The sequence below is a fragment of the Cetorhinus maximus genome, chromosome 15, assembly GCF_964194155.1.
Source record: "Cetorhinus maximus chromosome 15, sCetMax3.hap1.1, whole genome shotgun sequence".
Taxonomy (NCBI): Eukaryota; Metazoa; Chordata; class Chondrichthyes; order Lamniformes; family Cetorhinidae; genus Cetorhinus; species Cetorhinus maximus.
The window spans coordinates 6,551,979-6,567,682 of record NC_135893.1 but is presented as its reverse complement, the minus strand read 5'-3'; the positions used below and the strand labels follow the sequence as shown (position 1 = coordinate 6,567,682).

The 15,704-nt window shown below is 43.5% G+C and overlaps 1 protein-coding gene across 5 annotated transcripts in view; it reads left to right on the top strand.

The window, feature by feature from the left end:
• pik3cd (phosphatidylinositol-4,5-bisphosphate 3-kinase, catalytic subunit delta) overlaps positions 1-15,704 on the top strand; it is a 200,783-nt gene that overhangs the window by 79,464 nt on the left and 105,615 nt on the right. For 4 of the 5 annotated variants that reach the window (XM_078557815.1, XM_078557818.1, XM_078557813.1 and 1 more), the window contains exon 4: positions 8,609-8,746. The gene's annotated coding sequence lies outside the window, so the exon portion shown is untranslated. Of the gene's footprint in view, positions 1-1,813; positions 1,904-8,608; positions 8,747-15,704 lie in introns of all 5 variants that reach the window. The other variant, XM_078557816.1, reaches the window with a different exon arrangement.

The window sequence follows — 15,704 nt, the reverse complement described above, 5'->3', positions numbered from 1 at the left end:
CACTACACCTAGTCAGTACACCTGGCAGGGTCACTACACCTAGTCAGTACACCTAGCAGAGTCACTACACCTAGTCAGTACACCTAGCAGCGTCACTACACCTAGTCAGTACACCTAGCAGCGTCACTACACCTAGTCAGTACACCTAGCAGCGTCACTACACCTAGTCAGTACACCTACCAGCGTCACTACACCTAGTCAGTACACCTAGCAGCGTCACTACACCTAGTCAGTACACCTACCAGCGTCACTACACCTAGTCAGTACACCTACCAGCGTCACTACACCTAGTCAGTACACCTAGCAGCGTCACTACACCTAGTCAGTACACCTAGCAGCGTCTCTACACCTAGTCAGTACACCTGGCAGGGTCACTACACCTAGTCAGTACACCTAGCAGCGTCACTACACCTAGTCAGTACACCTAGCAGCATCACTACACCTAGTCAGTACACCTAGCAGCGTCACTACACCTAGTCAGTACACCTGGCAGGGTCACTACACCTAGTCAGTACACCTAGCAGGGTCACTACACCTAGTCAGTACAGCTACCAGTGTCACTACACCTAGTCAGTACACCTAGCAGGATCACTACACCTAGTCAGTACACCTAGCAGCGTCACTACACCTAGTCAGTACACCTACCAGCGTCACTACACCTAGTCAGTACACCTAGCAGCATCACTACACCTAGTCAGTACACCTAGCAGCGTCACTACACCTAGTCAGTACACCTAGCAGCATCACTACACCTAGTCAGTACACCTAGCAGCGTCACTACACCTAGTCAGTACACCTGGCAGGGTCACTACACCTAGTCAGTACACCTAGCAGGGTCACTACACCTAGTCAGTACAGCTACCAGTGTCACTACACCTAGTCAGTACACCTAGCAGGATCACTACACCTAGTCAGTACACCTAGCAGCGTCACTACACCTAGTCAGTACACCTACCAGCGTCACTACACCTAGTCAGTACACCTAGCAGCATCACTACACCTAGTCAGTACACCTAGCAGCGTCACTACACCTAGTCAGTACACCTACCAGCATCACTACACCTAATCAGTACACCTAACAGGGTCACTACACCTAGTCAGTACACCTACCAGCGTCATTACACCTAGTCAGTACACCTACCAGCATCACTACACCTAGTCAGTACACCTAACAGGGTCACTACACCTAGTCAGTACATCTAGCAAAGTCAGTATGGGCTTATTTCAAATAATCTGGAGTGGAGTGCAGGATTCAGCCTCTGATTCTGCATACAGTGGCATTAAGTATTCGCGCTCTGAGTCCTGCTCTGCTGAACTCCTTTAGAAGATGTTCTTTGGAGATAATTACATTCCTGAAATGTTTCTTCCGGATGTGTAAGTACAGCAAACTTTTAGGACTGTCAATTAATTAAAAGAAACTTGCTTCTGGCAGCAGATAATTGCTCCCTATTTCTTAGCAAAAGCTAATTTTTATGTATTGCTATATATTTCTTTACTTCCTTGTTGACTTTAGTAAAATGAGAGTAGGAACTGATAAGAGTAGGGGATGTATTTGCATGTGCTTTTCTGTGAATTAGACTTCCTTGAAAGTTAATTTAATTAAACAGCCACTTGGAGCATAAACAGATCTGTCTGATCCAGGATGTTTGATGACTAGGTGAATATTGGAGAGCAATAGTAAATAAAATGGGTGTTTTGGGAGCAAGATCCTGCTACGTTTCTGCTTGAAAGATTTGATCATGTTGAAGATTAAGTGCCAGTTGCCAGAAGCACAACTCAGAGCCTCGTTAAATGGAGATGTTTGTTGTGGTAGGTCTGATATCAGATGGTGACCGATGTTGAAGCTGCTGAGACATTCTGTTGTACGCTGTAGCTTGAGGTGACTGAATGAAAACGGCTGAAGGTACGGTTTCAACAGTTTTATGATAACTTTCCAGATTAAAGCCATGGGGTGGATGAATGTCCATTACAAGTCCAGCATTTATTGCCCTGGAGAAGGTGGATGCAACTGAGTGGCTTGTTTGGCCATTTCAGAGGGGCAGTTAAGAGCCAACCACATGGCTGTGGGTCTGGAGTCACATGTAGACCAGACCGGGTAAGGACGGCAGATTCCCTTCCCTAAAGGGAACCAGATGGGTTTTTACAATAACCTGTTGGTTTTTTATGCTCAGCACTTCTGATACTAGCTTTTACTTAATTAGGTTTCAATTCCCCAGCTGTCGTGATGGGATTTGAACTCCAGCCTCCAGAGCATGAGCACCAGGCCTCTGGGTTACTAGTCCAGTGCCATAGCCACTGTGCCACCACGTTGCTTTCCAATTGCCTTGGAGGCGTAGGACTGAATGTAAACCCCCCTAAAAACAGGTTAAAACGCAAAAAGCCTGGAACAGGAACCAACCCCCCGCCCACTTTTGTTTTTAGCCGAGGCGGAAAGAGGGGGAACCGACCAACCCTCTTGTGGGAAGTGGTTTGGCCATTTAAATATTATAATGAGGCCACAGCCTTCATTTTAACAATCGTTCTATTTTTAACCACAGCTGCCCAGGTTTCCCAGGCACCAGGAACAAGCTACGCGCTCCTGCTTGCAAAACATGTTGAACTTGTACTCCACGGTACTATAGCGATTGTTGCCTCACATTGTGACTCCAATTGCCATACAGAGTTTGGGATGGACTTGGTAACATTCTTTGAATTTAGGCCTAGTCTGTTTTCATTCATTCAGCAGACAATTTAAGTACTGTACATATTTGCATAGGTCTGGTTATAAACAAATGTAGCATTACTTTGCCCTATGTACAGGATCAAATTGTGCAACTGAAATCAGAACCTACACCCAGGTCTGGAGTGTCCCAACTTGACTTCACAGTAATTTGAACCCAGGACTGACAGGAGTTGATTATTTGCTTTCTCTAAAACATCCGCTAAAATCATTTACCCAGTTTTACTCATGTAAGTATTGCCGATAACCTAGTTGTTCCTGATAAACTGGCTTTCGAGCCAATAGGGAGATCTCCTTCGGTATCTTGCTTCAAGCAGGAATCTATGTCCAGCTGAACCTCTGCTGCTTCAGTTTGAGAGTAATTCTCTGCCGACTCGCATACCTATTGTCTGAGTGTCTCAGGTTTTTTTAACATGAGAAACAGCTTAGCTCTGGCTACAGACCTGAAGAAGAGGTTTTTCTTTTATTCGCATGTGGGATGTGGGCGTCGTTGGCATGGCCAGCACTTATTGCCCATCCCTAATTGCCCTTGAGAAGGTGGTGGTGAGCTGCTGCCTTGAACCACAGCAGTCTGAGTGGTAAAGGTACTCGCACAGTGCTGTTAGGGAGGGAATGCCAGGATTTTGACCCTACAATGCCGATGAAGGAATGGCGATATATTTCCAAAACAGGTGGTGTGTGACTTGCAGGTGGTGGTGTTTCCAGGTGCCTGCTGCCCTCGTCCTTCGGGATGGTAGAGGTTGCGAGTTTGGGCAGATGCTGCCGAAGGAGCCTTGGCGAGTTGCTACAGTGCGAGATGGTACATATTGCAGCCACTGTGTGCAGGTGGTGGGGGGAGTGAATGCTCATGGTAGTGGGTTGGGCGAATCAGCCACATTTGATTTGGTGCGAGGATGGAGCAGTTCTTAGATCTCTCCCTGAGGCAATCTCCCAGGTTTGTTTAAGTCAAGAGTTGCATGTCATTTACCACTTATCAAAGTATATGATCAATGTGACATTTCAGAGAGTTACGTTTTTGCATTTACTGAGCTCAGCTGTTTAGTAATTCTCGTAAATCCAGTGTTTGATGGCAAGAGCGTCATTGGCAAATTGATGACTTTGCTGTACCAAGTGCATTTGCCAGTGTGCAATCTGGGTCAGAAAGAAACCCAAAGTCTCCACTTAAAGACCGTTACTCATTCTTTAACAGCAGTTCACCTTTGGTTCTCAGTTGCTGGTGGGTCTAGAGAGACCCCATTATATACTATTCAAATTCAGTATAAAATACCTGGCAGCAGAAGGTTTTTGGCAGATCTGTATTAATAGTATCCCAGGGTCTGTGTTGCTTTGGTACAGCTTCTAAAGTGTGAAAGATACTCAACTGAAGAAGGTGGGGGAAATTTCAATGGCCAGTCACTTATTTCTCACCGAAAAACAGGCAAAGGAAAGTCTGTGGACCTTAGACATCCGTTTGCTCACTGGGACTTGTACCCACAAGCTTCCGACACAGGTGAGAGTGCTAGCCCTGAGTCATGGCTGCCCTCATTAGTAACAAAATGGTAACAACAATGTCTTACCTGATTTAAAATTGGTCCACTTGAATAAACAAAGCCGGGAAGGCCAGATTCACTGAGCAGGAAGAGGATCCAGAGCTGGAGGAGCTGGGGGGGGTGGGTGCAGCATTACTTTACCAGGAGGGTGGTTCCACTTATTCTGTGAAAAAGGAGGGGGCCCTGAGCAGATCAAGTTGCTCAGCAGCTGAACCCCATCTCCAGAAAAGAGAGAACCTTGCAGAACACGCATTGTGACAACTCCAGGACACCAGATGCTGTTCAACCACCAAAACTACCGTGAAGAACCTTGAACTCTGGGAAAAAAAAACGAAAGCAAACTGAAGTGAAGAGTGCTCAGGTATTGAATTCCAGTTCGTGGAGAGCGTCACAGAGGCCACATTGTTCCATCCAAATTTTAGGGTTCCTGTTAGCTGCGTACTTGGCTTATTACAATTGAAAATGATTCTGCAAGCACATGGGAAGCACAAAATAACATAAAACACACATTAAAAACAAAGGCTGAAGAAGAGCCATATTGGGCTTGAAACGTTAGCTCTGTTTCTCCCTCCACAGATGCTGCCAGACCTGCCGAGCTTTTCCAGCATGCACTTTGTTTTTATTTCAGATTTCCAGATCTGCACTATCTGGCTTTTAGCATACAATGTGGTCTTTGCAAGGTTGGAGAATTGCTATTGCTCATTCCTCCCACATCTTCTCTCTTCACGTTGGGAACTTGAACATTGGGAGAGAAATCTGAATCTAGAATGTTTCTTTGATGAATACTTGTGAAGTAAGATGGGAAGGTCATTCCCTTAGCGAAGACCTTTATTTACCTACTCCAAGGAGATCCATTTAGATATCCACCTACAGTCGATTCCCAGACCTAAATTCTGATCAGCACATTTGTAAATGTGAAGTTCATTATTGCCTGAAGAGAATGGCTCTTCTTGGCAATATGTTCCGAATAATATTATTTGCGCCTTTTTGATTGGTGGAGCATTTTAGGCTCATATATCTATCTATCAATTGTTGAAAGGTTTTTCAAAATCATTTCTAGTTTAGTATAAAGTTATTCTGTTTTTAGGTTTATGCAGATATTTTCCAGCTTAAATATTTCTTAGACTCTAAGCTTTCATCTGTTTCAATTTATATCTCGAATCCTAAAGCCTAAAGTAATGGAATTTAAAGAATGCTGAAAACTCTTCTGTTTTATCATCAAATGCTCTGAGGTCCATTATTTACATGTGAGCTGTTTGTTCTGTAAAAGAATGCATGCCATTGTTGTATCAAGGAACTGTGGCACTCAGTGCGAAGATAAAGGTCATTTTGCAGTGCCCCACAAGATAAGCTATTGATTGCTACTGGCTCTTTGAGAAGATGCTGAGACAGAGCAGAGTTTGGGCTTTTGATTTTCCTGGCCCTGTGGAGACTTGAGTTGGGGGCGGTGGGTGGGTGGGGTCTAGGGGTTGGGGGTGGGGGGGCTGGTGTGATGCCTGCTCCACGGATTAGTCCAATTAAGGCACTGCTCAGGGGGCTGTCTTGCTTTACTGACATCGGAGCAGCTGCAGAGAATAGCAGCTTTGCCTGAGAATAACGTGAGAACCTTGCAGCAGAACCTATTTTTGCCGCTTTCTATCACCTGCCCATTTAGTAAGTGGCATATTGTTAACACTTCAAGCCATTTCAGACAAATTCTGGATGTTTTTAATCCGTTTTCGATCCGGTAAGGCAGATGACCAGATGTTAATTCTTCAAAGTTACCTTCTTCCCAATGTATTTCAGGGCTAAGATATCATGCCGTTGAGAAAGAAAGAAAAAAAGTCCTTCTGTTTTGAAGATCTGGCCAGTTATAGTTTCTAGGGTTTGTCCATTTATTTTCATCATAGTTTATATAAGCTGCATAATCTGCCTGTTGACCATGGATGGCTAACAAAGCAATGCCAGGCTCCAAAAACAGAATTACCTGGAAAATCTCAGCAGGTCTGGCAGCATCGGCGGAGAAGAAAAGAGTTGACGTTTCGAGTCCTCATGACCCTTCAACAGAACTGAGTAAAATTAGGAGAGGGGTGAAATATAAGCTGGTTTAAGGTGGGGTGGGGGGGAGAGAGAGAGAGAGAGAGAGAGAAGTTGGGGGGGGTTGGTTGTAGGGACAAGCAAGCAGTGATAGGAACAAGGCAGAAAAGAGATACGAAAATCCTGTCGGAGAGCAGAGCGGTACTTCTTCAAGGTAGGCATTTCTTGAAGAGGAGTGGCAGTCAATTAAACACAGAGATAAAAACAAAAAAACTACTGCGGATGCTGGAAATTCAAAACAAAAACAGAATTATCTCTGTGTTTAATTGACTGCCACTCCTCTTCAAGAAATGCCTACCTTGAAGAAGTACTGCTCTGCTCTCTGACAGGATTTTCGTATCTCCCTTCTGCCTTGTTCCTATCACTGCTTGCTTGTCCCTACAACCACCGCCGTCCCCCCCCGCCCAACTTCTCTCCCCCCACCTTAAACCAGCTTATATTTCACCCCTCTCCTAATTTTACTCAGTTCTGTTGAAGGGTCATGAGGACTCGAAACGTCAACTCTTTTCTGCTCCGCCGATGCTGCCAGACCTGCTGAGTTTTTCCAGGTAATTCTGTTTTTGTTTTGGATTTCCAGCATCCGCAGTAGCTTTTTGTTTTTATTAATGCCAGGCTTCGCCATGCCATCTTGGAAAGTCATAACATAAGGAAGACTGAAGAGTCTGGGACTCTTTTCTCTAGAAATCGAGAACAGAGGTGTTGAAAATTATGAAGGGGTTTTCTAGTGTGGACATGGAGAAAATGTTTTAACTTCTGGGGGAGTTCAAAACTAGGGGTCATAAATATAAGATAGTCACTAATAAATCCAATAAGGAATTCAGAAGAAACTTCTTTAACAAAGAGAAGTGGTTAAAATGTGCAACTTACTACCACCTGGAGTGGCTGAAGTGAAGTGAATAGATGAATTTATTAAGGGGAAGCTAGATAAGCGCATGAGGGAGAAAGGAATGGCTGGTAGGGTGAGATGAAATAGGGTGGGCGGAGACTCTAGAAGGCATAAATACTGTTATAGACTACTTGGGCCGAATGGCCTATTTCTGTGCTGTTAATTCTATGTAATTTGTAAATGCCAACTTTGCACTCTGAATGAAAACATCAGAGAGCAACATTGGCTTATAAACCGTAAAACCTGAACTCCTTCTGGCATGAAAGTTGAATTGGTTTTAATTATTTTCTGCACTTGCCTCGCTTGTTTCTCCCGCAATTTTCTTCTTCCTTCTCCTCTGCTATGGGCAGTGGCTCCTCACAGGTCCCGTGAGATAGATAATGGAAATGCTGTTAATGTAGTTCACATAGCTTTGACCAAAAGTGTTTGATAAGGTACCACCAAAGGGACTTATGTTGAAGTTAGAAAGGGAAAGTGCTTATGTAGATATTGAAGGGGGCTTATGTCAAGGTTGAGCCATTACAGTTATAATAAAGAGACTTGAGAAGCAGAAGATACTTTTGATAGAACTGAACAAGTTAAGGGATAAGTGGACAGAACTTTGCAAGATTATGAAGGGTTACATTGGAGTGAATAGCGATGCATTGTCGGTGTGATGGAATGAAAACTCAAAGATATGAAAAAAATAATAAACATTCAAGATGGAGATTGGAGAGATATGCTTCTGTCATAAACCATTTTTTTTCAGTTAGACAGTTGCAATCAAAAGATGAGTATTAAAGTGTGTTGGGATGCACAGATGAATAGGATTAGACTATGTAACCCATGGAGAGAAACCCTAGCTCAAGGGTGATGGGCTTTCTCTCTCCTGGAACATATATGATTCTGTCAGGATTAGAGATGAAGGAGGAAAGTGAGCCTAAGAGGTCATCTTTCTCTTTATTACATGACTGAGCCATTTTGGGATTTACGTTAAACAGTTCTTTGAAAGGAGACCTACTTATAATATGTATACTTCTTGTTGGATAAGTGTTTTTTTGAATAAAGATGTTGGGTTAGTACAGCTTAACCCCAGATATAAGCATTAATAATAGCCAACGGCGTGAATTTGTTGTTACTGATCAATTTTGTAAGTAGATCTCCTGTGTGTGAGAGGTTTCACAAATTACTTTTCTTTTCTGGCGTAATTTTCAACAATAGATTCTGCAAACCCTAAAATAGTCTGTAACTCCCAACACTTTTCATGTCTACACAATAATGGCCCTCCCCACCCACCGAATTGAAACCTCCAGGTTTTTTTTTTAGTTTATGAAACGTTTACAGTCATTCTTTCAATATATTTGAGAATGAAAACTTGGAAATTAATCTGCTCAATCTCTCCATCTGCTTCCGTGACAGCTGCCGGCAATCTTCCACCTGAACAGCAAGCTTATCCCCATCAACTGATGGTGAGGAACTCCACTGCATGTCCCTGAGCCAAATTGCAGGACTACCCAACACAACTTTTGCCCACTACAGCTAATACCAGCAGCAACGGTAAGTGTGTCCATTCCATACCCATTTTAATCAATCTTTCAGTATAAAATCCTGGTAGAAATATCAGAGACTATCTGCTGTAAGGGTTTGTAGAGTATAGAGCCTGTAAGAATGTTGCCAGGGTTAGAAAAGTGTAGATCCGAAGAGAGATTGGATAGGTTGGGGTTATTTTCCTTAGAACAAAAAAGGCTGAGCGGTGACTTGATTGAGGTGTACAAAATTATGAGGGGAATAGATAGAGTGGACAGAATAAAATTGTTTCCCTTGGTGGAGAATTCTAGAACCAGGGGACATAGATTCAAGATAAGTGGCAGAAGGTGTAGGGGGGACATGAGGAAGAACTTTTTTACGCAGAGGGTAGTGGGTGTTTGGAATTCGCTGCCCAAGTTGGTGGTAGAGGCAGAAACTCTAAACTCTTTTAAAAAGTCCCTGGATCTGCACCTAAAGTGCTGTAAGATGCAGGGCTATGGGCCGGGTGCAGGAAGGTGGGATTAGGAAGGGCACCTGGGTGTCCTTGGGCTGGCATGGACAAGATGGGCCAAATGGCCTCCTTCTGTGCTGTAACTTTTCTATGGTTCTATGGTTCTAACTTTCCAATGCCTCTCTTCATTTTTATTTTCAGTGAAGCACAGTCCTTTGCTGCATATCCTAACTATCTCTCATATTGATTATTATTGGACAGATCAGCAAGCACTCCTGATTAATTTTAAACTTACTCTTTCAACAAGGACTTAGTGCAAACCAGTACCGGCAGGGAGGTGAGGAAATGTTTTTTTAGGCAATGAGCTGTGATATGAAATGCACTGTCTGAAAGGGCAGTGGAACCAGATTCAATAGTAACTTTCAAAAGGGAATTGGATATGCACTCGAAGAAGGAAAAATTCACAGCATGACTAACTGGAAAGCTCCTGCTAAGAACCAGCACCAGCACGATGGGCCGTATGGCCTCTTGCTTTGCTGTAGCATTTTGAATTTATAGAATTGTAGAATGTTCAGTCTAGAAGAAGGCCATTCGGCCTGCTGTACTTGTTTTTGTCCTCACTCCATTTTGAGTCATCTACACTAGTCACATTTTCTTGCTCTTCTCCCTGCTGGTTAATATTCCCTTCAATTGTTTATATAATTCCCTTTTAAATATGATGCAGCAGCCACTCGCAGTACCGCAATCCATATTCAAATAACTCTTTGGCTTGAAATAATTCCTTCTAACCACTCCTGTTATATATTGTTGTATTATCTGTAAATATTTGTAAAGAGCTAGGAAGTAATTATCTAGGAACTAAGTGTCCGGGTGCCACATTTCACGGCTGCAGTAGAGACTCACATGAAGTGTAACAGAATTAATGCACACCAATCCTCCTTGTACAAGGCAGCTTGGCAAGTTAAAGAGTTCTGATCTTTCCAAGCATGAAGTGTGATTATTACCAACATCCAGGTAGGGCAACTCAGGTGTATCAACGCGGGAGAGCGTACAGAGAGGTACACGCCTCTAAAACCCAGAATAGAAGTAGATGCTCTTTGAGATTATTTTATTTTGGAGTTGGACTCAATCTGTTGAAGCCTTGGAATGTGTGAAGTATTTACAAGCTGGCTGAATAGTTAGTTATGCTAAACGTACTCAGTGCAGTGGAAGGCTCAGCATTGGGTGCTTGCCTTGCCTTCCACCTTGTCTTTAAAGGCGCTTTTATTCCACTGTGTATTTTTTTCAAATTTATTCGTTCACAGGATGTGGGCACCACTGGCTAGAAGACCACTTATTGCTCATCCCTAATTACCCTTGAGAAGGTGCTGGTGGGCCAACCTCTTGAACTGCTGCAGTCCATGTGGTGTAGGAAGGGCACTTCTTTTAATCTTTGTCACGGTTTGGTACGACCGAGTGGCTTGCTAGGCTACTTCAGAGAATGGTTAAGAGTCAACACCATTGCTGTGGGTCTGGAGCCACACGTAGGCCAGACCAGATAAGGACGGCAGATTTCCCTCTCTAAGGGGCATCAGTGAACCAGTTGGGTTTTTAATGACAATTGGCAATGGTTTCAAAAACATTTTTAAATTCCAGATTTATTAATTGAATTTAAATTCCACCAGCTGGCACTAGCCTGGGCCTCTGGATTATTAGTCCAATGACATTACCACTACACCACCAACTTCCCCTATACCACCACTTCCCCTATACCACCCACTTTCCCTATACCACCCACTTCCCCTAGATGCCTTTAGGCTTTTTATATCTAAGAAGACCTAGCATGGAAATTGCATTGGAATGCATGAAGTCAGCCTCCTTAACTCAATTACCCAACAAATAGTTCTTTTCTTTCCCCTCAAACCCCCTTCCTCTGTCAGTTTTAAAACATTTTGCTCAACAGCTTTGGGTCACATGAGAAATTGTTAAGAATAACATACAAGTTCATTTAAAATGTACAATGAAGCACAACCATTCAGTTCTACTGTGTCCTCTGTGAGTGATAAACAAACAGTCTCATAGATAATCACATGCTAACCTTCCGCTGGACGGTGATGACATCATAAGCGCTCCAGGTCTCAGCTACACTGCCTCAAGGTTATATTGGTAAAAGCAGAATGTACCAGGATGATCTTTTAAACTCAAAACATCATCAATACCACATCAATGCAAAATTGGTTGGAAAAATATTAAGACGTTTCAAAAAAAAACAATTTCTTTGAGCCAATGTGGGTGAAAAGGTTCAGTGCGAGGGAAATGGAGTGTTTTTGTATTTGAAATGAGCCAGGCTCCATTAGGTAATGTCACCCAGTTAATTCCCAATCACGTAATTGGATAAATAATTAAAGGGGAAGATTTTGCAGGCCCACGGGGAATGGGACTAATTGCATAGCACTTCCAAAGAGCCAGCACACGCTCAATGGGATGAAAGGCCTCCCCTGTGATTACACAGAAGTAATGGTAGATCAACCATTACATCAGATAAAACTGGTATGCAAACAGCTATGACATGGGGGACATGTGTACTCACATTTGCATGTAAACAGTTGAACTTAGGCCACTTGAGCTTGTGTGCACTGTATGAAAATTTGCTTTGAAGCGGATGAGACCACAAACTTCCATATAACTTGTTCTTGCTGGTAACCTCAAGATCATGATGATCCAGCACGTCACTGTATTTGTGCAATATTGCTGAATTCTACATTTTACATTAGTAGCAGTGTAAACCACTGGCATTTTAGTTCAGATTGTGGGTCAGCATCTGTGCACCAGTGTTTACACCATTAAATCTGGCTCTTCTGTCCCACCGACAGTGCCAAGATCTCTGGTCAAAGTCACAACTGGCATTTCACATGATTGTCATGATAGCTCCCTAGTTATCTTTCTTCTCTTTCACCTTTGACACAGGTAACCTCTCCACTGCCCTCCCAATTCTCTCTAAAGTCGGTCTCTGGGGAATTGCTTTCTTTTAGGTTTTCTCTTGCCTGGCAGTGCAGCCACTCCAACACTGCTTCTCCTCTGCTTGCATGGTCAGTAGGTGTCTACATTCTCTGTCGTCTCCTCTTCACTAACTACGTGCATTATTACCCAGAAGCACAGGATTAGTTTCCAGATGTGGGTTGATAGCACCCAGCTCTACCCCACTGCTTCCTCCTGTGACCCAAAGAATCTTGACCACGCTATCAAGTGGCCAGTTTTGATGGCAAGACCTGGATGAGTTGAAAACCAATAAAAACAAAGTGCTAGAAAAGCTCAGCAGATCTGGCAGCATCTGTGGAGCGAGAAACAGAGTTAACGTTTCGAGTCCGATATGACTCTTCTTCGGAACTCATTTGCATGTAACGTTTTGAGTTGTAAACCTCCTGCAGCGGAATGACCTCAGAACTAAAGCTATCCCTGTTCAGCTCCTGTGAGCAGCATCATGCGTCCCACCTCAATTCTATCAAGCTCCCTGGCTTACCATCACAAACGGAGCTAGAACATTCAACGCCTCGGCTTCCTTCTCAATCCCCAAGCCCAACTTCCTTCCTGTTCTCCTACCAAAACCAGCTTCACCACCTCTGCACCTCTGCTCTGACAAAATGTTATCTGCAAGTAGCTGCTCCCGGTCTACCTGGGACAAATCGTATCTCATCTTAGTAAAATTAGCCTTCCCCCAATTTAGAACTTTTATTCCCGGCCCAACCTTATCCTTTTCCATAACTGTCCAAAATCTAACTGAGTTATGGTCACTATCTCCAAAATGCTCCCTTGCTGATATGCCTTCTACCTGCCCAGGCTCATTTCTGAATATTAGGTCCAGAGCTGCCCCCCTCATTTTGGCTTCCTCTCTCCCCGCTTGCCGTCAGAACCTTGCTTCATGTCTTCGTCACCTCAATGTTTGACTTTTTGAACGTCTCCCAAGCTAGCCTACCTGCCTCGACTCTCCGCCACGTCAACTTGCCCAGGATGCAGTAACTCTCTCCTCTTACAGTGAAACTTTCGTAGGCACCTAGCGCAACATAAATACAAACTATTATCGTGGCAGTCAGAATTGTATTCATAGTCCCACTCTTTGGGGGTCCAAAATTCAACAACTGTATGGGAATAAGAGAGTCAGATTTTATAATGTTCTAAGACCTGAATGCTAAAAGCGCCTTGAACTCTCCTCTGGGTTAGTTTTCCTGTTGTATATGTTTTGGAATAATGCAGACATGCTGTGGTTATATTTACTTGATCAGCTTCATGCCATTCCCTAGATTGGGCTCATTATGGCTTTAGTGTAAACACATTACACAATTTGGTTTTGAATAAAATGAGTGCCTGATGTTTTCCACAGAGGTAAATACTTTGAATTATGTAATTTGTGGGTTTTCCTTTCCATGCAGTGTAAGTGGCCCCGGCAACAGTGTGATTATAACCTCGCCTGTGCCTATGAAGAGACTGAGAAAGGTGACATGGTAGCACAGGCAAAGCCCCATCTCCAAAGTATCTATATTAGACAATGTTCCAATCATTTGTTCTGGCTAAAACAGCCGAATGAAACCGCTAACATTTCTTAATGTTTTTATTGCCAAAATAAAACAAATCCACCATTGTGTGGTGATACCTATCTCCTGGTCTGATTTGATACACTTGCAGCTGTGTTGTCCTTTGTCATTCTAGAAACAATATCCCACTTGTGGACCCAAAATATTTACCTTTGATGGTAAATAGCCTAACGGCACAAGGTTCCCAAACATTTTGTAATTTTGCTTCTCTGATCGGGTGATCTTTTTTTTCAAAATTTCACAATTCCATTGAATCCATTTTGAATTGGTGAGTGTGCCCTCGGCCTTTCCCTCAACACCATTTCCCTGATGCTAATAATGATCCGTTGTAACCAATGTTGGACAACAATTCACTGGAATCTTCCCTATTGCGCTTCTTAAGATCTGTTCATGGGCCAACTACTTGGAGGTTATTGGGTGAATTCCAGGGTTTCTTTTTGTTTCGATACTTCCTCCCAGGTAGAAATTGGTTGAGGAGAATCTCCATCCTAAAACTCTTGTGTTAGCGCCTGTGAATATTTGGGGTGTAAATTATTGAGGCCCATTCTGGAGCTTGAGATGGACACCACGCATGTAGCTTGCATCCCAACTGGCAAGCCTGCAGATGGTCCAAAATTGGACCCTGAACCCCCTTATTTGGGCAAATGGCTGATGTGTGTCACGCCTTCATGTGTACTTTAGCAAGTGTAAGTGTGAACGCTGGACCATTTGCCTTGCTGGCAATGTCCTGTAAGGAAGAGGAGGGAAATGAAAGGGGATGCCAATCACAGCACCACCTCCCCTCCCCCCCCCCCACCAACATCCCCCCTGTTAGAAATAAAAAAAAGACTTGCATTTGTATAGCACCTTTCATGACCTCAGGACGTCCCAGTGCACTTTATAGACAATTAAGTGCTCTTTGACATTTAGCCACTGTTGTAGGAAATGTGGCAACCAATTTGCTCACAGCAAGCTCCTCCCACAAACAGCAATGTGATAATGACCAGGTAATCTGATTTTGTGATGTTGATTGAGGGTTAAGGATTGGCCAGGATATCAGAGATAACTCACCCGCTCTTCTTCGAGAAGTGCCATGGGATCTTTTATGTCAACCTAGGTTCAGGGTCTCAGTTTAAAGTCTCACTTTAGTGATGACACCCCTGGCAGTGCAGCACACCCTCAGTACTGCACTGTCAACCTTGATTTTTTTTTTTGCGCTCAAATTCTGTGGTGAGTCTTGAACCCACAACCTTCTGACTCAAAGGTGAGAGTGCTCCTAACTGAGCAAAGACTGACATCCATGGCAGTGCTGTACATTTGGGAATAGCACCCCTGTTCCTTCTGGTTTCACATCAGACATAAAATACTTTTAGAAGTTCCAGTGGCCACTTGCTGGAAAACCTGGGCAGAGCAAGGAAAGTGCCCGCTCAGGAGAAGTCAGCTTCCCTGAGGGGTCGGATAACATGCAGTAGGCCCCTAATCAGCATGTGCAAGGGGCTTAATATCTGTTTTCATCAGCTGCCTCAGATATACAAATCAATATCAGCCAGAAGTCCTCGGGTTCCATTATGTTAGTGACTGAAATTGACCCTCCTTGGTCATGTTTTCTGTCTGTAAAACGTGAATAAAGAGGCCCAATTTCTACTCTATAAACTCCATTTGTGACACAGTCTTCAAACTAACAGATTACAGGTATCATTGTTTTGGTAGGAATAATTTGACAAGGAAGTATTCAATGAACGGCATGACACTAGGAAGTTCTGAGGAACAAAGGGACCTTGGTGTGTGTGTCCATAGATCTCTGAAGGCAGAGGGGCATGTTAGTGGGGTGGTGAAAAAGACATATGGGACACTTGCCTTTATCAATCGAGGCATAGATTACAAAAGTAGGGAGATCATGTTGGGGTTGTATAGAACCTTGGTGAGGCCACAGCTGGAGTACTGTGTGCAGTTCCGGTCGCCACATTATAGGAAGGATGTGATTGCACTG